The sequence below is a fragment of the Tympanuchus pallidicinctus genome, unplaced genomic scaffold (genome assembly GCF_026119805.1).
Source record: "Tympanuchus pallidicinctus isolate F22 unplaced genomic scaffold, pur_lepc_1.0 scaffold44, whole genome shotgun sequence".
Lineage (NCBI taxonomy): Eukaryota > Metazoa > Chordata > Aves > Galliformes > Phasianidae > Tympanuchus > Tympanuchus pallidicinctus.
Genome location: NW_026294763.1, coordinates 538474 through 561609, shown reverse-complemented (window position 1 = coordinate 561609; position 23136 = coordinate 538474). Strand labels below are relative to the sequence as shown.

Sequence of the window (23136 nt, the reverse complement as noted above, 5' to 3'; positions counted from 1 at the left end):
AGTGTAAATGTGAAATTACTGAAACGAGCCAAATTCACCCAAAGAATTTAGGAGAATTGGGTGCCCCATTCCCAGGATCATTTCAAAATCCCACACTGAATGAATCATCTTTTGGAGGAGTTTCTATGAGTTAGCATAGAATAGGTGCTATATTAATTTTTCTTACACTGTGACTATCAGCGATAACAGAGTAAGTTAACACTGCTGCATGGATCATGGACAGCTCTGAAAAGGATAAACGGTTTTCTAAATAAGAACTACTGGAACAACAGAATTATGAGAAACACCACAGCATATAAAGCACCATGGGGCCATATTTCTCAATCCTTTCCCTTTTTGCTTTCTAACGTGCTGATTTTCAAGTTTCTATAAAGGGAGAACTTGAACTGCATCTTTAAAATGTACTAAAAATTATTAGAAGGTTACTTGTAAAATAAGCCGTAACTAAAAATTGCTTAAGGGATAAGGAATTTTTCTGATTTAGCAACCTTCACATAACTTTACCATGTTCATCCCTACGAAACACAAGGGCATCATTCACAGCCAAAGAGAAAGCATCCAAAGTTCACTCTTACATGTTTTCCTTCTTAATGAAGGAAATCTCACCATGCTCACAGTGAGAATTAAGCTTAGCTGGGAAATACACAATTTCTGCGATGGAAAATTACTATTTTTCCAGCAAGTCTCAGCACTGGTCCTCTCAAAGGCTACAAACTGTCAGAAGGGCTTTTCCCTCACTTGGTCATTGGGGGAGGTGGCATAAATGAAGTAAAAAATGAAACTAAAAATATTTTTAAAAAGAACGGGAAAGTTTATTTCTATAATACAGTGCAAATCTGAACAGCAGCTCTGCAGGGTAATCTAAGGCTGCTGTTAAACAAAAACTCAGATACAGCCTTGGTTGGTGGGAACGGCACCATTCTGTCCTCTACTCAGGAAGAGGCACCTGTCTGGCACATAAAGCTCTACTATTCCCCAATGGGAAAAGGCAGCCAATTATCCAGAACAAATTGTGACTGTAGCACTGAAGATCATTTTATTATTGCCTGGAGGGCTTTTGAAGCTCTCCCTATGAAATTGTCTAGTAAATAATTCAATGAAAATGATTTACTTTGGTGGGGAACGTACAAGGGAAAGCCTTTCAAAAAGAGCATTCTGTCAAAAGTTATTTAAATTAATTTAATCTTAAATTCCAAACAAATTGACTTAGATTAACTTTCAATATCAATTAACAAAAGCTGGTTGTTCCTTTGTGTGCTCAGTTAAAGGGTTGAAAAGAAGCTAATAACATGGTTCTGCTTGCTCTGTTCTTTTCCATAAATACTGCAACAGGGCACTAAGAAGTAGAAACCTACGATCACAAGCCATGAACAACTTGCAAGAATTAAACTGACTTCTTTAAAGCTCTGCAGTACATCTCATCCTCCAACTGTGATGCAACCGAAACTGAACAGCACGCAGCACAGCACGCTCTCATTCTTTGGGAAAGCTGTGTTTGGAGCTACACTGGAGTTCACAGCAGCGCAGATCAGAGCTAATACAATGAACCAGTGTTAGTGTAAGGCACGTTCACCCCCACAACAAACGGAGTGAGCTTTTCACTTGAAACACACGTGCCTGCCCACATCCTGAGCATATCATAGCCCTCCTCTTCCTTCCCCACCTCAACAGCTGCCATTGAGCAGCATCAACAAAATCAACCCACCCAAATAATGGTTAGAACTGCTCACAACGCAGCTCCATCTCGCGAAGAAACTGTCACAACATAAAACAAGCAACTGGTCCGCTTTCAAAATGACAGCATTCCTTCTTAAGTCCACTGTATTTAGCTTTGGGAGAATTTCAGTTGGGAAGAAGGACTTTAATTGACATCAAAATTGAGCAGGGAAACTAAGATGGACTGTGCTCACCTTCTCAGTCCCAAATGGCACCTGACCTCCACCTCATGCTGGAACAGCATCCATCTGTCACCTCTAAGAAGCAGAAGGCTGAAGAACAGGAGCCCACATCCCTACATAACCAAAGGAAGGTGGTCAAGAAGGCATTGGATGCTAGATAGCTTGAAACCCTTGAATGCTAGTGCAGATTATAGCAGCATTAAACATGACTTAAAGTGACTGTTTAAAGGGAAGAGCGTATTCTAATGCTCAGATATTAACTATCTGGTTGTATTGTAATGCACAGCCAGTGGAATGGAAAGGAAAATACCTTCATAAATATGATTTATAGTGTATATTTCACTGGATTATTTCCATCCTTTGCTGTTACTTTCTTAGAGCTTCTGCTGTGCAGCCACATCTTACAAGAAAGCAAATACTTGCAAACCAGTCCAAGACCATCTTCTGAAGGCATCTCAGGCTTTTGCAAAAATTATAGCATGATATCAAACATGCTAGAGCTTGCAAATTACAGCGTGAAGTCCTCTAAATTAAAGCCAAAAATAGAGAAGCACATTTGAAGTTACCACAAGCTATCTTTCATGAAGTGCCAATCCATCTCTAACAGCTGGAGGCTTGAGAGCTCATGAGCATTATTATTACAGGACCCTAATCAGAAAATTTAATTTTCAGAAACTCTCATTTTCAGAGGAAGCATACGTTTCTATGGAATTGGATTTTTCTGCCACCACACGCGCACTAGTAGGCTTTTCCTTCAAATATCTCATAGGGTTTGACAGAAAGAAAAAGTAATGCTGTTTCAACTCCACTTCTGAGTTATTGTTCCTCAGTAGTTAGTGCAGCTCGTGGGAGGTGACATCAATTCAATTTGCAAACTGAACTTTCCTTTTCCTCCCCCTCCCTTTTGTTTCGTACCAGGTTTTATTGGAAAACCAAGCATGCTTAAATCACTGCAGCGATGATTAAATACACAGGAACAAGGTTTAAATACATATCAAGGATGAACACAAACCACATTAGTCTAATAAAGCACTGATTTAGCATGCTAACGGTGGATGGTTGTGCCACCTCAAAACCAGAAGGAACATTTACCAGCAAGCTAATGTACTGCAGTAGCACTTCCTCAAATTCTCCTTCTGCCACCAAAAAGACCACATTTATTTATTTATTTTTAATTAGAGGTTATGAGAGCAACCTGCCTTATTTCTGCCTGAGGGAAAGGCACAGGAGAGGCTTTCCTTGATTATTTACAGCACTGTCACTCCTTACGTCCACCTTAGACATGAAAGACACAACAAGATGCTTTTCATGAGGAAATCCTAAGCTGAGAAGTGATGGTAAGCAATTAAGAAAAGATCCACAGCTATTGAAACTAATTTTTATGTGTGAGCTGATTCAGGCAAAATAGGAATATTAATCTGCTTCGTTCCGTTCCCCAAGTGAACTCCTTATCTCTGGTAAGTGATCTCCCACCAGTTTTACTGCAACTAGAACTCCTGACACTGCTCCTGGAGAGCTTGCTGCTATATTCCTGCAGAATAGCTCCGTTTCAGTGCATTAGCAGGCTAAATAGTAATTAACATAAACATTCGTGACTACCTTTAATTGTGGCCAAACTAAGGCACAAAGCATTTGGCTGGGGTTTTGTTTAGATCTCTGGCTCTACATTTTTCCCAATTGCTCATATTCTATCACTTCATATTGATGGAATGAGGGCAACCTTTCCTAAAGCTCTGAATAACAGGAAAACAACCGTAAGGTAACCTGCATCACCCAGGGATTTCAGCTCTACATCCAAGGGACAAATCCCAAATACAATTTTTAATAATGGTGAAACTTTGACATAGCAGTTTAGAAAACAACTCTATTCTACTAATCCTAAACATCAGATGGGATTATATGACAAACATTACATATTTTAATATTGCAGTAATCACAGAAAGTGGAACTTTTTATAGAAATCTTTTAAAGCTCTTACCAAATTTGGATAGTGTATTATTTATACCCTCAGTCCCCAAATCCATATTTTATGCAACTTCCAATTGCTCTTCTAACATAATACTTATTAATTTAAAAGCAGTGATACTTACCAACTTTGATTCAAATACATGGCTTTGTCATCTACAGCAGCAGATTAACTCAATTTTTAAGTGTCTCACCACTCTAAACACCTCAATATTTCCCAACAACAGCATACAATGCAGAATTAACTCTTCACAATACCACATGCTGAAAATAATCCATCCAGAAAAGCCCTTGCCCTTACTAAGCAGCTGGAATTCCCCAAGAGCCAAGAGTTCACATATTTGGCTTCAATTAATGATTCTCCCCCTGCATTCCCAACAAAGCGATGATAAAATTTATCGTGTATAAAAGCAGTATTCTCAGTTTATGCTCATCCTTTCATTTATTTATTTTTAAACTCGCACTGAAGTTTATTTAGAGCAGGGAGTATTCTTTTATTAGCCCATATAACACCCAATACACAGAAGCTCCCTACTGGCAATGAATTCTAAAACACTAGTTTTGAAGTTCACGTTAATTAACATGAACTGATGACAGCGAAACAAACAGCACTATGATGCAGTGGAGTGAGTTCAGTGCAAAGTCCATAATGTTTATACTATAAGAAAAAACAGATCACTATAATTAAATAAAGAATGAATAAGACAACGACTGGGATTCCAACGAGAAATAAGAAACGTATCTTGAGAACAGAGACAAATAATCCTTGAAGCAAATGTCCCAGGGACGTGTTAGTGATTCTCCAACAGTATTTCCCAAACTCAGGCGGCATGCCCTTGTGAAAGGCTACTTCAGATCATCACATATACAAGTCTAGGACACCATCTAAAACCAAGAAGAAAAACTTTGCTCTTTCTGCTCATCCTCAGAAGCTTTAAAGAGTAAAGGGAAACTGCTAAAAGAGCTCTGCAACAATGGCACAGAATTGCAAAATCATTTGAATTGGAAGGAACCCTGAAAGGTAATCTTGTTCAATTCCCCTGCAATGAACAGGGTATCTACATCCCACTTTCAAAACACATTTTTTAAGCCTAAAGTCTCATAAACAAGAATCTTGAGTGTTTTTGAAAATTCCATGCTCTGAGAGTCAGAGCATTTTCTTTCTCAACTCTCAATTTCTCAAGAAAGACAAAACAAACAACTGAAATTAGTACTGTTTTGATGAACAATGATTTACACATGAAAATCCTCTTAGGAAGGCAGATTACATGGTCAGTAATAGCTACAGCTTCCAGAAAAAAAGAAGCAGTTGAATATTTCAGCAGTGCTAAAGCAATGCTAGAATTTACTGCTTCAGAAGTTGCTGCGTTTCTCAAACATTTTCTGTCATTAGAAATACTTCTGAAACAATAAATAGAAGGAGATTGCTCAAAGATGTGAATAGCAGCTTTAAACTTAAAGATATCTGCTTGCGATGACACGGTTACTAAAAAGGACTACTGACACGTTACTTTCCCCTGAAAATGAAATAAAAATCTATTGTCCACAGTTCCCTGTAAACTGTGTTCACAAAAATAACAGGCTTTCATAAATAACCATGATGTTAACGCCGAGCAACCTGAAAAAAGAAATTGTAAAGGCGTCACTTCAGAATGCCGGCGCTTGGCCTTCCTTTAAATCTAAGTGAAAACTCAGAATCTCAACACTGAAAAGTTATTTTCTTAAAACGCAAAGGCCGTTTTTCAGCCAAGAGAAGAGTTGGGAAAAGAAAAGTCACGCTTCTGAGAATGTTAAGGTTCTCAATAAAGCAACTTCCCGCCTTTAGTATCTATCCCAACTAAGAAAGAGCAGGATTGGAGTGTTGAAGAAATTCTTACTTCGTGTTTTTATATTAACAACAGCTAGAAAATATGTTTGTCTAGGAGGTAACTACATGAAAAAGCTTAAATTACTGAAAGCCGTATCAGCTACTCAACGCCACATTTCATTGAACATCAATTTATCCCCATAATAGCAGAAGATTACAGGCTTGCTACCCACCTTCTGCTTCACAAGAAATTATATACAAAATTCTTCACATTTAAAACTGCTTTTCTGGATAGACTGTGGCATCAGTAAAATACTTAAAAAACGGTATAATTCCAAAATCATTGGGTAGACTGATTTGGTAAAAAGACCTAATTTAAAGCATTACCAGGACCTTATTTGCAAAAGATCTGTTCCTTGCAAGACTAAGATAAAAACATCACACATCTTTTTCATGTTCAAAAATGAAACTGTGGTCTAATGATCAAATTTAAAAGACGAAGACTGGAAAATGTCAAATTTGAACAGGAGAAAATGAGGGTTCATCTAATTTAACTAGATGAGAGGGGAAAAATATCTAATACCAGGTGACTGATAGGTGCAGTAAACTTGCAGAAAGTTATTCTATTGTTCAAATTCTCTGTGTTTCAGAGGCCCTGGGGAATGATTCTCCTCCTTCAACCCTAACTCAAGGTTTATGACATTGCAGAAGTAAAAACACAGTTGTTTTTCAAGTCCCAGTTGCACGGTTAGGCTGTGTATTATGCAAATAAATAAACAAACTACAAATACAGTTGCAGGTACTGTCAAAGTAACTCCTGACTTCAACAGGGAGGAGGGAGGATAGGTATGTAGAAAAGCCCTGCTGCACTATTCCATCACATACTACAGCTTGCACAAACACATAGGGAAAAAAAAATACTTAGCTTGGAAACGGAGAGAAGTTCATAGAAAGAATGAAGCTCTGTGCAACACTCAGAGCCAACAGGACGCAGGAAATGCAGTCCTTACTTTTCTATCATGTAGGTGAACAGAGATTAAATCATGCAAGCTGAAATACTGACATCAAAGGAACAATGAAGCATTTTGCGAGGGTTGAAAGGTAAGAGAAATGCCCACATTTTCCCAGATCCTCCAGAGAAAGGACTTTCCCTTTCAACATGGAAAATTCCTCTTTTAAAAGGAGGAATAGAGAAAGCAGAAGTCTTTCCATGTATTGGGAAAAAGAAAAAGACAAAAAAGAAAAAGCACTTCTCTGCATATCTTGTGCTGGCCATTAAAAATAAATAAATACCCAGATTTTAAAGCGTGTTGTATTTGCTACTGAACAAATAAAGGTCATATGTGTGCAGCAAATGTTAGTTTCATTTGAAAAAAAAAAAAAAAAAAGATACAAATGAGCCTGTAGGTTCTAAGAAAATCCTGTCTGAAAGGCTTATTAAGAGTAATTTGTTATGTTTTCCTCCTAATTACAGGAATTAATAGTAATAATATATCCTACACTCTCCAAGATTAATGGGACATATTTCCATTCTTTGTGTATACATTTTTCAGCATGAAACAATTGCCTAAAGCCCCATTTTAAGACTTAGTTTAATTAGGGAGGCTTCAAACAGGTATGAAGTGGATGAAGCATGAGCTGTTCATATATAACATGAGAGTACATGTGTATACAAACAGACTTTAAATAAAATCAGAAAAAAAAAAAAACCCACAACTCTCTTTTTTTGGTCAAATACATTAATACAATTTCTATGAAATGATGCCCTCTGGCTCCATTCTATCAGTCTCAAGGGCTGATGAGACACTTGTGGCTTGAGGTCCTCTGAGTGCACAACTAAATGGCTAATCCTGTGCCTGCTACATCTTCCACCAGCATCCTGAGGGGAAAAAAAAATTAGCCAAATATATGCAAAAAAATACAGAGTAATTTTTGGAGCACGAGCTCATTTGTGGTTTGTCAGATCCAGGTAGCTGTCAACAGTCCCTTTTCAGTAGTCACTAACAACAGAAAAAGCAAGAATAAACAAGGAAGGAAATACCAAAACCTACAAATTAGAATAGATTTCAAATCTGAAGATCACTTGTTCTAAATAAATAAATAAGACGTCCATTAGCTATGTCATGTCCTTAAAATAAAGGCTACAGCAATGGTAATTGTGTAATTAAATTAGCAGGCTTTTCCATCTCCTTGATTCATTAATCTAAGAACCTGTTGCAGAAAATATGGAATTAATAAGTAACTGGCTTATAAAACAGCTTTTTGTAATTTATTTGCCAGTTCATTAAATAGAAACAATAAAATAGAAATAAGAAAAGCAGCCCAGGGAGGTGGGATTTTTCTTCCGTCCCTACAGGTAATTTTTCAGAACGTGATGGATTACTTTTGTTTGTTGGCTCATTTGCTATTAACACTGAGAATATGTATTAGAGAGAAAATTGTATTTGCATTGTTGTGGGGCTCAGCAATGAATGTTATATTAACTCTCTACCCACTCTCACAGCAGTTCAGATATAAAAGCCAACAGCCATCTCTGACAAAACAGTGCTTTGAGAGAAGAAAAGTGATCTCTTTGTCTATGAGACAGTTGCTTTTCCCTCCAGTGTGCCTGAAAAATCCTTGGGCTGTTTCTCTTTCGCTTCCCAGGTAGAAATAATACCCAAATCCAAACCCTGGCTAAAAGAGCTTACGTTTTCAGTTGGCTGCAAAAAAGATTTGAGTGTGATTTCAGGCTTATAACCTACCCGGGTTCAGGTTATCAGTAAAATGTGTGGACCTCCTGGGCTCCCTTCTCTGCATTTCCTTTAGAGCAAGATGCAAAGAAGCAGTTCCTGCTTCCTAACATAAAAGGCTGAGCAAGTTCCCATGCCAAGTTTGAGAAAATACACCCTCCAATCCTATACGTGGTCAACTGTCACAAAAAGAAACTCATAGGAACATCCCACGGCACTGTGATGGTTACACGTTAGGTAGAAATCCCTCTGGAACTGGTTGGCTACAATCTCCTCTTCCTCACATCAGTCTGTCTCAGAAGCTATGTCAGCAGCTGTTCCAATAGCCAAAACTCACAAAGCAAACTGAACACATTTGGTCTTCAAACTCTGAGCTTATGAATCAGAACTTCAGTTTAAATTAGAGGAAAATATTCTCCAAATGCACCCCTGCCCCTGAAACGTGTTTTCACTAAGGAAGTCTTGAAAAGTCAGCTGTGCAGAAAGAAAAGCTTTACTCCCTTGCAACGTTCATCTCATCAAAGATGCTGGCCGAGTGCTGCCTGCATCACTTCAGGACAAAAAGAACCATTTGTTAAAATTGTTTGGGGAACTTCTCATTAACTTTGCACCTGTTTGATGGAAACAAATAAACAGAGCCTCTATAAATAAGAAGCTCTGCCAGCAGGTTTAAGAAGTGGTAAGCTCCATCAGTGGAGCAGTAATGAGCATTTGGTGTTGAAGAAGGATGGCAGTAGGTACTAACATCTGCCACGGGCACAGCTGCTTGTGAAGTGCACATTTATCCACACCCAGAGGGAGCACAGCATCAGGTACGCACCTTCCTTGAGCTCAGGAACCACTTCCACAGCTTTGCTGCCCTACTCACACTCAGCAGTGTGCTGTGAATCCCCATCCCCGCTATTACTCTTCTAGCCAGAATAATCCATCAGCTTCACCATCCAGATCCAGAAATTTAGCAGGCGATGGCAGCTCAGGCTAATGAATCATTAATTCTAATTAAAGGATTTGCACTGTTTCCTTTCCATTAATTGTGTAAATAATAAAAAAAATAGCCCTTTGCTGTACATCGGAATCTGCCTGTGGTATTAAAGGCAGCCTCTAAATGTTTTCCTCCAATGAAATGTGCATCACAACAGACTAAAAGGCACCGGGGTACTCACCTCCTGTTAAAAAACAGAGGTCTGCTTTATGTGCACTTTGAGTCCGACAGAGATAATTAGACTGGCAGGGTGATTGCCCTTGTTAAATTGAACGGATGAGAAACACTAATGCTCAGGAAACAGGGGAGATGCATTGTTTCTATTTGCAGCCAGCCTTTCTTCATTTTGCTCATTTGGGCAATGCTGGGGCTCAGAACATGCTCTCCAATATAAACTGAGGAAGCAAGGCATCCATGCTCTTGCCATGCCATGAGACCTCCACAACCAAGCAACACAGCAAACAACCTGTGCCTATCAGCTCCTGGATGTCAAGTAGCACAGCAAAGCATGAGTTTGCAAACTAGAAACTAGGTAGTCTGCAGCACAGAGTAACCATATGAATTCTAGGACATTTTCGGGCATTTTTCAGAGTTGGGTTGAAGTTTGCCTTCTTTTCACATTGGACCAAAACAATCATTTCTTCACTCTGCCAGGAAGAAGAGACTTCAGAAGTAATTCAAGATCTTCAAGGAGTCCTTATAAAACCCTCCGAAAGCTCACAAGGGCAGTTAGAAGTAGAGCTGATTCTTGGCAAGGGCCAGGATCACTCAAGATTACCAAAGAAAACACAAGTTCTATCACCACAATCTCCAAACTTTGGGTCCAGACCACAAGGTCTGCCCATCTCAGAACCTCTTTTTTGAAGGACAGTTTCACCTTCTGATTCCACTGAAGATCATACATGTTCCAGCACAATTCATTGTTCAGCTTTTCTTTTTTTAAATGTCCTGTTCACTAAATGCAGGGATTAAAAAATTCTAAGGAAGTGATCTTCTAGGATTAGGATGGCTGCATACCAAGCGCTAAAATCTCCCTCCTGCCACCTCCCCGATGTGATCACACATCCTTTCAAAAGGAATCATATCTCTATGCATCCCTTAAGCACAATATGTCTCACTCCCCCTGTAGACACTCCAGCAAAAAACCTGTCACCATTACTTCATTTCAAGCCTATTCCAAACCCCAACTTAGTCCACAAATGTCCAAGTTATATCCCTTCTAGGCAAGACTGTGTGGCTTATCACTTAAACACGCATCAGAAGATCTGGTTTCCGTTCCTGCCTCTAACCAGAATCGCATGCAGATAGCTAAACTTCTACTCTCATCTCATCCCTTCAGGTTTCACAGGACAATGTCTGAGTACATGCACAGCACCTACTGCTATACAGGGGTCCCAGTTCCAGCTGGGGAACGTGCACAGTACAGACATTCTTCAGGGTTGGGTTGAGATACTGGAGCTTTTGGAAACAGTGCATCCTGTGAAATTTGCTGGTAGAATTATGATTTCAGATTGAATTCTCCCAAGCATATGCTCCAAACTTCACTGACTGCAGTACAAGTTGTTCAAACTCACATTGGCATTAATGGAAAGGACATTATCCTGTTATCATTTTTCCTCCCTAAGCATTCAGAAAATTAAAAGTATGTCATATACACACTCATATACACACTCATATATTTGTTAAGTACCTGCCAATGAATGAAGCACAAGTATCCCACACTGAAAGCAAATCCAGAGCTGTCACAACTTCCACTGCCTCCATGAATTCTGATGGTAAACAGGGCATCCCACAGTCAGCATTTGGACTCAGAAGAACTAAGAGCAGGTGAGAGTTGGAATCAACACCTCTGAGGTCATCACAGCCTTAGGAAGATCTAGACAGAAGATAAAACTCAAACCCAACACTGAATTCTATGCCAAAGTTCAAAAACAAAAAAGGAAAAGCATATTATGACTGCCTTTCAGGACTGCCTCAGTACATATCTTTACAAAGTGACTCATCTAGTTACATGCACAAAACGATAAACATTTTTTCAGTGCTTCCAGAAGCCAAAGGGAGTCAAAGCAAAGACTCTGCCAAGTCAAACAGCTATTGAGTCAGACGTGAAGGTGGCTGTCACCAGGCTTCAAACACACTTAGCGTCAGTGTTCCCAGCTCCCTGCATGAGTTTTTAAAAAGTAGGCAGTTCTTCCAGTTCGGGCAAATCATTCTCATTGCAGAATTATAACCCACCCTAAAAAAAAAGAAGTCTTTCACGTAAGAAAAATAAATGCTTACAAGCAGAGGCTGAGAGAACTGAAATTGTTTAGCCTCAGGATAGGGAAGGGGAAATCTCACCCATATGAATGAGTAAGTGATGGAAAGGACCACGGAAGATGCAGCCATGCTTCTGTGCTACACAGTGACAGATAGCGAAACATGGGAAATTCTATTTAAAGACAAGGAAAAAAAATCATAAGGCAAAGCTTTTTTGCTGAGAGGCTGTCACACACTGGAACAGCTTCCTTAATAAATCGCATTTCTGTTCCAGAAGAATTATATTCTCATTGTGAGCTGAAACAAAAAAGAATGTGATGTGAAAGCCGGAAATCTGTCTTGGGGAACACAAGAACTTCATGTTGGTTGGGATACAGCAGGGTAACATAACCAAAGCCTGCTCTGTAAAGCCACCTGTTTGACATGCGAGTTCACTGTGGTCAAGTTCAACCCAACGACGATATTCTTTACACTGATTTACAGCAGTATAGCTGTAAAATGGCAGGGCTAGATTCCCTAGCATTGCACTCAAGAAAATCTGTTGTAATTCCACAGCACAAAAACAGAATTGGTGGTTAAGGCCGAAAGCAGGGTGTCAGAATTTTCCATCAACAGAAATACTGCTTCTTTCCACATCACAGCTTTAAAAAGAAAAGGCTTATAATCATGTAATAAAAAGAGAAGGTGGTTTTCACCAGGAAAAACTCCTTCCTTGGACTCCTGCCATAGCACATGCTGTATATTAGGAAATCATTTGAAATATTAGAGTGGTTTATCCTGGATATTTGTATAGACATTGAGCTCAAGACAACTTGCTGGCTATTTGTGCCAAGTTCAGCTCTGCAACAGCTCCCTGGAGAGTCTGCAGGGCTGAGAAGGGGGGGGAAGCACAAAGAAAAACTGCTGCTTTGAAGGAAAGAGGGAAAGATAGGGTCAGAGAAAGGACAAAAAGACCAAAGGATCTTCCCTTTCCACAGCAGTCTTCAAAGCTTAAGAGGTCACAGCTTTTAACAAAGCCTCTGGCTTTCTAAGCTAACAAGAGATTTCATCTGAGGCTATCTTCTAACCCTAACCCTTACCCATCCCTTCCACTGTTCACAAGGGTAAGATTGTCCCCAGCAGTTCAACACCCTCATTTCATTCAAGAGAAAGAACAGCTGTCTTCTACCCCGTTTTCTTGACCAGCTCCCAGGGTGATCAACAAACTGAAACACGGAAAGCCCTGTCTGTCTGAGCATCAGTTAGTGCAAATACTGCATACTACCTCAAATTCAGTTCTGTTGTACGAGTCATGGTGACCCAAATTCAGACTTGGTACACTGCCAGATCTATGTACTGAATGGATTGGCTGCCCCTAACTCTGCTACACCTATTATGATGTTACTGTCCAGAGTCACACATAATGTAGAAAAGGAAAATACACACGAGTGACCTGCACTGTCAGCATAAAATACACAGCAACAGCACAGCGCTTCATAATAGCAAGGAAAACAGAGAAATACGATACTTTTCTGAACAGGAAGCATTTGTTATAATTATTAATGCAAGGATTGAACGTTATTACCATAATGCAACTCAAGATGCATCTGAACAGAGCCCCCTGAGGGAAACAACTTGATGTATGTTTACAATCAAGCATGCTAGGGAAACAAAAGGACACTTGAACTAAAGAGATATATTTATCCACACAGTAGTTATAATAAGGCATAAGAAGAGCATCTACTACATAAATCATCACCTTTCTAGGAACGCAGTCTTCACCTTCAATAGCAGATCAGACAATCTCAATTTATAGTAAGGTCAACTCCTATAAAGAGAGAATAAATAATTAATGGCTGTTACAGATGAGAGTAGTGCTTCAAAGGCACATCAACAGCAGTTATTGGAGGGGGTTACAATCAACTTGAAGCCCCGCAGAACACGTACTCGTTTGCTCAAGTATTTATCATTTATTGAACTATTGATATCATCTGCAATCACACTAACAGCCTGAGCAAGGTCTAGATCTCGACAGGGATTAGAATGGGGAACTCTCAAGCATAAATACTGGGCCTCCATTCAGGTAGAAGAGCTGGGATATCAAGCTTGATTCTTGCTATACCTTTCCTGATCTGGCTCCTTCACATCCTTGCTCCACATCACACATCCACATTTCCCTACAGACTAGAAGTCTTCTTTCCATTTGAACACTCTTGTGCATTCTGTTCAGGACACAATCACTGTGTCAAAACATGTCAGCACATTATGATATATCTGAAAAATTAGAAGTGCTAAAAACGTTAGTGAAATACATTTGAATTGGTGAAAAGCAAGCTGCAAAGCCAGAGTGATTTGTTTTGACAATACCTCCACCTGAAACTTTATCTAAGCCCACATCCTCCTGGGAAATGTTTAAATTCTGACAAAAACATGTTTTCCAAAGAGAAAAAAACTGTCCGTACTCAAAACATTTGTTTAGCTACTGCATCAAGCAGAGCTGGAACAGGCTCCCATCGCGTGCTTTGAGCTGTTATTGTCACCTACACAGTTTTGCTTGCCATGAACCTAGGGAGGCAAGCAATGACCTGAAGGTTCTGGTCCAGCATATTGCTGCCATTTGCCCATTATTTTCCTTTCATGCTCCAGCACATCAATCTCTGTGCTCTCCAGACGTTAACACCTGCATCTCCTGAAAACTGGTAACTCACAGCTCCCTCAGTGCAAACAAACATGCTCATACCACTTTTCAGAGGAAAACTAACTGCTCTCTAACCCTCTAAAAAGTGCTAAGTCAGAAGAAAACTGAATGTAGTGCACTGATCCAAATTAGCATAGGTACATGACAGCTTGTGTCAGTCTACCTCAATAAAAAGGTTTTCCTCACAACACGGTGAGGGCTTCATCAGGTTTTTAACTCTATTAATAGAGTTCATTAGTTAAAAAGATTCATTTAGTAGGATGAGGGGAATAGCCCTAAGTGCTCTCCAGGCTGGAGGAAGTCTGTAGGCACCATGAGCATTAAAACATATTAAGCAGCGCGAGCCCAGGAGCCCTCTGGAGTTCTGACAGTATTACTTTTAAATTAGAGATGGGAAATTTTCCCTATTGAAGCTGGACAGAAAACAGCTGTGCTCATTAAAAGAGGAGGAACTGCTAAGTAGTTATACAATCAACACTATGTAATTAACAGAGAATTATAATAGTAGATCTAGGACTGTGCTTTAGTTATGTGCAGGCAGAATGCTAACAGCTTTGCAGTCTGCTGCCTTTTACGTTGCTCCTCTTGTTCAGCTGCATTGCACAGGGTACAGATCCCAAAATGCTGCTGAGCTCCTCTGCCTCATGCTGCAACTGAGACCAGGGTTCTCCATGCCACAGTGGTGAGAACTCTGCTCAGAGGGGCTGGCTCTTCCAGCCTGACATCAAACGTGAAAATGTCTGCCCTGCATTTTAAAGGGAGTGTCAGGCAGTTACATAAAGCTACCACCAAGCAAGAGAATGAGGAATGAGGAACACATGCTCCCCCCTCAAATTTCTACGTGCTCCTGGCCATAAGAGCACACTAAGCAATGTGAGAGAAGCCCTGAAGCAGTCCTCTATTTAGATCCAGGGTGACTGTGCTTGCATGGAAAATCTGTCTCTATTAGCCTGAAAAATCGCATATGCAGGTGAAGACAAGCCTCGCCTCTGACAACTGAGGGCAATACACACCAGTACCACAGTGGCCACGAGAGTCAAACCCAACAAGCAAACCAACAAGACCTACTACCTCATGTCATTTCAGACTGGAGTTCTGCAATAGCTGGAGAGCATCTCACACAAATTCACTCCGTCAGCAGACAGGTTTAGCTATGCCATTATCGCTCAGTGGAAACCTTCAAAGTTTTGGGAGATAAATTGTTGGTAACTCCCAACTACGCACGATGCCCTGCTGCTTCATCCCGCCATCCTCCATCTCCAGCTGCCCCACGGGGCAGAATTTTCCTACTCAACATCAGGCATCCAAAAAGCCAGAAGGAATCCCCGCATGCTCTGGTGCTGCACGTTTACCTCTGCAGAACAGAAAATCCTGCACAGGAGAAACACAGCATTTTCAAGTGCAACACATTCAAGCTTTCTGGGATTCAGCATTAGGACTCTATGAGCTTGTGCGCTGCCAAGATGAGCAGAAAATAATACTAATTATAGTTGATGGAATCAAAAGGTACAGCTGCAAGTCCACAAACTGCTGACATAAGAGATCATCAACAATGAAGACTACTACTGAATCACTATCAATGCTTTTAAGTCATCCACTGGTGTATATATTTATAAATAAATTTCTCTTTCCCATTATCCCAGCAAGCAAATTCTTTTCTCTGCCTGGATTTGGCACCCATGGGATATATAATCACCAAGTTATTAAATGTTTTGGTCACATTTAAACACAAATCCACCGGAGGCATCTTCCCTGGGTTTCTTAAAACAGGACGGCTTCAATCGCCGCTGTACAAAGAGTTCTGGTGGCACGTACATTCTCCAGTCTCAGACTTAAGCATTCTCAGAATTGGGAAGTCTCTTGGGCCTGCCTCTTCTCCTCCTCCTCTCCTTCCTGCCATCTCTACAGAAATGGGAAATTGAGATTTTCAAGCTCATTCATCAAACAGCAAGTAGGTAATAAATCTAATCTCCAAGTCCTTATTTCCCAGTCATCTTTAACCACTAGATGACAGTACTTCCTTAATTAGCAGTTCAATTCCCAAGATTTCTGAGAACTTCCAACTCTTGTTGGCTCCAGTTGGAATTCTGGATGCTCAGGAGCTCCAGGAATCAATTTCTAACTATAAAAGAGACAAAAGCGTTCTATGCATTTAGAGCCACGTTGCAAAGTTTTCTCCCAAAATTTTCCCTTTTCCACTTATGACAAGAAATTGAAGGTCCTAATTCTGCAACAGGACCTGCCATGTCACGTATGGAACCACAGCACAGCTCTGAAGTCTTGACCTAGCTTTAGCGAATGGGATACAAAAACTGGATGTAGAATCGCTGTTACTCTGTGTGCTTATTTTTAGGGTCTACTCAATAACCAGTGTCAACATTGCCATAAAACAAGTGCCACAAGATGCATTAAAATGCAGTTTTTCAACTGCTTGCGGATGGGTTTAATGATGAGGATTGGACAGACTATTTTAGCTTCCCATATTAAAATAAAATTACGCATTTTATTTTATACTTCAAAAACTTCTTTTTTTCCCCTCTTTTCCTCAAGGCATTTTTTTTTTTTTTTTAATTGCTTCTGGAATAGCACATTATCATTTAACCCCCTTGTTCAGTCTCATTTTCCACTTTCTCTATTTTCACACACAATTGAACTGACTTAAAGCAAAATGGAATTTATTAAGCCGAAGACAATGTGGGTAATCAACATAATGCAGTGTCTGCTAATCCCTGGTTACTCCATTTTTTTTTTTTACTGTTTATTCGACTTTTGGTCTACAATGTTTGGAGCAGAGAATATGGATTTTCTTCACTCAGAAGAGTCATTCAATTAGAAAATGTGTGCAATACTGTGCACGCTGTATGCCCTATGTACCAGCACAGCACTTGATAAGAGGACTATCAATCAAACGCATGCGAAGAGCTCAAATTTTCAAGGCTCTGAATATTCTTTTACCAATCAGTTAAAGCAGCAACTACATGGGTGCTATGTAAGCATACCTAGCACAAGCTTGGTCAAAGGGTTGTAATTATTCATTCCAAGAAGACCACACAAGCTCTTGCTCATATATGGCTGCCTTTGCATAGCAATTTGTTTACACACAAAGACAACCTGCACAGCAAAGGGCTTGCAATTCTGAATTTCCATCTCAAGAACAGCCCACAGTGTGATTTATCACGCACACTTTGCTTCACACCATCCAGCCAACCCACAGCACTGCCACCTCAAACACATCAGCAGCATTCTGGGATGCATGGAACCTTTAATGTGAGGAGCTCTATGGGAAAGATGCACAGGCACTCACAGCACAGTCCTGTTACTTTACTACTTCAAACTTATGCTGCAGTAGCAATTAGCTTTCTACAATCTAAATATTGCAACACAGAGAAGAAAACTGGTAGCAAACAGGCTTGTCTTCCAAGAATAACAAAAATAAAATAAGCACTAACTTAAAAGATACGGATAAGAGCTCAGCATCCCATCCTGTTTTCTTCAGTATATGTGAGCAAAGGTCAGCTCGCTCAGAATTCCACCACAAAGCTCAATATTAGCTTTCAGAAACATATGTAAGGCCAAACACGGAACTCCAAGCAAAATCCTCCATGTGGCCAATTTCCTCAGGTTAAGGCATTAACTCTCATTCGAACAGGCAGACATCTAACCCAAATTATTACTATTCTGTAGTCGCCCAGATACCAAATTACAAACAACAGATTCAGTCACCTGCATAATTGACAGAAAATTAAGAACAGCTCTTTTACAAAAGCACATCTGGCTACAGAAGCCAACTGCTTTCTGTAATGCAGGGTGGTCAGTTTGTACAGGATAAACAAGAAACGAAACTGAAACATTTTACTAAGCATGTCCTCGTGGAGCTATTTAGTCCTTTGTTAATTTAAGAAACCATATTTCTATTTGTATTTAATTTCATTTCTAACTGACATCCATTAGGCTTTGTTTGGCTCTCTGTGTTCTCCATTTAAAAGAATCCAGAGCAATGCAAGTAGCATTAAAAAATAAAGATAACTCCACACATTGTATGCTAAACAACGATGGAATTGAGTGTGCTCTCAGCAAGTTTGCTGATGACACTAAGCTGAGTGGTGCAGTTTACACAGCAGAAGGAAGGGATGCCATGCAAAGGGACCTCAACAGACTTGAAATTTGAAAGGTGGGCTTGGGTGAACCTAATGAGGTTCAACATGGCAAAGTACAAGGTTTTGCACTTGGGCCAGAGGAATCCCAGGCATCCATACAGAATGGAAGGAGCAGTGCTTGAGAGTAGCCTGGCAGAGGAGGACCTGGGGGTCCTGATGGATGAAAATCTGAACATGAGCCAGCAGGGTGCTCCTGCAGCTAGAAAAGCAAACAGTATCCTGGGCTCCATCAGAGGAGGAGTGGCCAGCAGGGACAGGGAAGTGATTGTACCCCTCTACTCTGCTCTTGTGAGGCCCCATCTGCAGCACTGCGTCCAGGGCTGGAGCCCCCAGGACAAGAAAGACAGGGAGCTGTTGCAGAGGGTCCAGAGGAGCCACAAAGATGATCAGGGGGCTGGAGCACCTCCCCTATGAAGACAGGCTGAGGGAGCTGGGCTTGTTCAGCTTGGAGAAAAGAAGGCTGCGGGATGACCTCATTGCAGCCTTTCAGTACCTAAAGGGAGCCTGCAAACAGGAGGGGAGTCAACTCTCGGAAAGGGCAGATAACAGCAGGACAAGGGGAAATGGTTTGAAGTTGAGGGAGGGAAGGTTTAGGTCAGATGTCAGGGGGAAGTTCTTTGCTATGTAAGTAGTGAGGTGTTGGAACAGCTGCCCAGAGAGGCTGTGGATGCCCCATCCCTGGAGATGTTCAAGGCCAGGTTGGATGGGGCCCTGGGCAGCCTGGGCTGGTATTAAATGGGGAGGTTGGTGGCCCTGCATGTGGCAAGGGGTCAGAGATTCATGATCCTTGAGGTCCCTTCCAACCTGGCCATTCTGTGATTCTGTAAAGCAGAATGAACATCCACTCTCAGTCCACACTAACAAACTTTGGGAGAAAGCTTTCATTCAAGCATCATAGTTTTAGATAGACAGTAATTCAAAGAGCATTATGAGACTTGGTGAAGAAATCTCAATGCCTTTCAACAGAAGTTCATCATCAGATGTTACCCTTTCTATCCAAAGCCACCACTAATTTCCTCCTATCTCAGCTACTCATCCATCACGTGGCAGTAATGACACAATGAGGAAAACAGAACTGCTTATACAAACGTCTGCTGATTTCACATAGTTCTCTAAACTCATCACAAGTTATTTCCATGCACCTTCAACTATTCAATGAAACAACAAGCGAAGCCAAACATGACAGTCTTGATAAAGGAAGTAAATGGCACTGGAAATTTTCATATCTAAACTTGAGATAATAATTTGAAATAATTCATTGTAAGTTTCCCAGACTGTTGTCGTCTATAAGCAACACTGTCATTTCCTCTTTCCAAACATCTCAGCACCCATTTGGGTATCCTCTGAAGCTATTTTTGAATTTGAGATTATAGTTACCCTTTGTAAGCTCTGCTATCCATCAAGCTACTTGGAGATTTTAAAAAACAGGAAAATTACACACTTCATGCTGAATTTACAGCAATGCCAGTAGGGTTTCAGTGATCAGAACCCATTTCAAGATCCTAGAACTGAACACATGGCAATTGCTGGCCTTTTGCTGGAGGAATAACAATGCAACAGGATAGCTCAACTTCTTTTTCTGTGCTCTTTATGACTGCTAAAACGTTTGAAAAGGAACATTACAGAAGCTGCTTTACAAATTAGTGTATTTCTGAAGAAAACAAATAGGCTTACAGAATTCTCATCAGCTCTTTATCAGCTAAACTGGATGTTACAGAGATAAAAATCAACCAATGCAGTATCTTTAATCTACTATTTAGTAAACCAAATTTTTTCTCCAAGGCTAAAAGCAAGCCTGACTGCATTTTGTAGTCTATCAGATGTGCACAGTGTGTGCGTGCTTTCTGTTTGTGTTTTAATTTCATAGCATTCTTTAAGCCAGAAGACAATGTTTAATAACCTTGCTATCCATAGAGACATAACTGACAAACAGTGTGCAGACCCTGTGTAAACAGTTTCATGTGTTTTGACTTTTCTAGCAAAGGCATTAATGCAAAATTTTATTTCATTTAACAGCAACATAAGAAGAGTTAACTTTTCTGCAAAACAGGTAATCAAGTTTCTGCAGTTTAATTCAAGTGAAAGATATGAAGGTCACCCTGCAGGGCAGAATTTATCCTGTCTCAGGTCTGCATGGTGTCAGCTTAGGTCTGAATTAAGTGATGAGATACATTTGGCTGGCTCTGCATACAAGTTGGTGTTTGCTCATTAAGCTCCAAGAAGCTATTTGAGACACTTTGACTGGTGGTTCCTTCTTCTGCCTGTCTTTCACCTTCTGCCTTTACATTTTCTGTACCTACAGATTTAATAATATGTTTGGAAATGTTCACGTTACTGCATAACCGGATTATCTATGATTCTGTATACCAACCACCGTTTGTGGTAGAGCATTATGTACATTCATCACGCACATTCATCACGCATTCTTCACCAAATAACTACTGCTATTCTCAGGAGAGGAAAAAAGCTTATATACACATACATGCACAAAGTTTTCTGTTATCTGGGTAGTAAGAGGATAAAGAGGGGACGACAAAACTTCAGCCAAACAACACCACACAAGTCAGACTGCGTATGTCACTTTCCACCTCAAAAGAACTTTTTCCCAGTGAAAAGGATTATTTACTGAGTCAGTTCGGCCCAACCCTGTTTTTTTCTCTAGGAAGATAGTGCAGTCACAGTTCACTGCTGGGCGTTATAAAGATTAAAGCAGGAGTTAAGTACTATGAACTTCTCACTTTTGCCCCGGGATGATTTGTGCTGAATCAAACCACCAACCAGCACAGGTTTCCAATAAATCCACTTTTAATCCTTAGCCCCTAAAGAAAAGAATTCTAAGATTCTAAAACACCAAAACTCAGATGGCTTTCACCCATCAGAAATTTCATTATTTTCAACTCTTGCCATACTATTCCTATTCAAAATCTCCCCAGTTTAAATTGCAAACATTAGAAATCTCCACTTCTTCCCCGAAAAACTTCACTCCATGCTCCTACCAGAACTCGAGAGTGATGAAAAGCCTACAGGCAAGCTCAGCAACCTCCAGGCTGAGGATCTCCAACAATTCCTCTGACACCCTCAAGCCTGAAGGCGTGAATCTGCTCTTTGTTTTGCCTCTCCATGTCCAACATTTTATTAATGGTCTTTGCAATCCAGATAGCGATTTTAGCCTGCACACACTCACTCCATGAAATTATGAGTTGATTACTTCAAGGATCACTTTGTGATCCTTGAAGCCATCTTTCAACAAAATTTGCTGTATTTCAGTCTCTCCAGGAATCTGAAATTATTATTGTGAGGCATCAACCAAAGATTCTGAAGTCCAGTGTGAAAAACAAACAGACAAAAACAAATACAAAAACAAATACGAGGCAAGGGACTTAGTAAAAAGATTTTGAAACATCGGTGGAGGGGGAAAAAAAAAAAAAAAGCAATAAAAGAGTTACAACAAAAAAAATACCCTATGCACAAAAAACCTTAACAGAATGCAGGCCCCAGTGCCACGTCCCTGCCCTCTCCATGATGCCCTCCATGTCCTCAAACACTCACACAGCCGAGAGAAGCAGCTGATAATGGCTGAGTGATTTTCTATTTAGTTTCTGAAACAACTTCCAACTTTGCCCTCCGGGATGTAATTCAGACTACAGGATAAGTGCCTGTTGAATAAAAGGAAATGAAAACCATCTCCCTCAAACCTTCCAGGCGGCTCTTTGCCCTCCCCAGTCACACGACAACCCACCCAGCTACCAAGCTTCCCCTTGCTCTTTCTTTGCTCACTTAAGTCTGTCTTTCACTCTGCTCAGTGCCTTATCTCTGTGGCTGCATGGGCCATATTTGCTCAGTTCTGTGTTCACGTTGCAGGACATTGCGAAGTGACTCAGTTTTGTGTTCACACATTGCGAAGTGACTGAAGAATCTCCCCCTGCTCACAAGCAAAGCCCTCTGAACTTCAGCTTTTTTACTTCACTTTTGGGTCTTCGATAAGTGCTGCCAATTAACCTCACAAAGTGCTGGTATTCTCTGACAAAGCATCCGCATGCTTGCTTAGAAAGCTTTTGTCATTCAGTACAAAGGAAAATGTTGTTTCTGCCCTTATTCAGTTTGGCCTATTGGCCTACCTTTCCCAACCCTATCTTGTAACATAAGATAAAATATTTATTGAGCTTCCTTGAAAGCTTAATAAATCTGTTTCTCTACTAATGGAAAACTAGGTTGACTCCCGTATAGCTCCCACAGTATGGATTTCCGAAAAAAGTTCTGTCATTTTTGACAAATACAGCCTCTCTGCTTCGCTGTGTAATCCTACCATAGGCCCAGCAATCACAAAACTAATAGGCCCTTCACAGATTACATCTGAACCTGAATTACTTTTCTATAACCTATGAACATTTTTCATAGTAAAGCAGTGATGTCCACTTCCAAAAAACCTGCCTGTCATTCGGTTTTTAAGTCTCCGTATCTTACAAACACAATTGTTTTTCCTACTGATACCTTAACATGCAGAGCGAGCAACGGAGCATTATTAATAAAGTTCCAGTTCATTGAAAAAAAAAACCCAGGTTCAGGCCTGAAGGTAAGGACCTGGCAGACTGATGGATTTCTCTAGTTCTTCTAGTGCAAATGATAATTTAGGAGTTGCAGCTATCCATATGGATCACA

The 23136-nt window shown here is 40.3% G+C and overlaps 2 protein-coding genes across 9 annotated transcripts in view; one reads left to right on the top strand and one right to left on the bottom strand.

Moving 5' to 3' along the window:
- LOC128090180 (cytosolic purine 5'-nucleotidase-like) overlaps positions 1-23136 on the top strand; it is a 587975-nt gene that overhangs the window by 241030 nt on the left and 323809 nt on the right. The gene's annotated exons all lie outside the window — the stretch shown is intronic.
- Positions 1-23136, bottom strand: part of LRRTM4 (leucine rich repeat transmembrane neuronal 4) — a 422410-nt gene that overhangs the window by 398166 nt on the left and 1108 nt on the right. For 5 of the 8 annotated variants that reach the window (XM_052702295.1, XM_052702301.1, XM_052702302.1 and 2 more), the window contains exon 2: positions 13382-13450. The exons of 1 other annotated variant lie outside the window; for it this stretch is intronic. The gene's annotated coding sequence lies outside the window, so the exon portion shown is untranslated. Of the gene's footprint in view, positions 1-1910; positions 1948-13381; positions 13451-23136 lie in introns of those variants that run through there. 2 more of the 8 variants (XM_052702299.1, XM_052702296.1) reach the window with 2 other exon arrangements.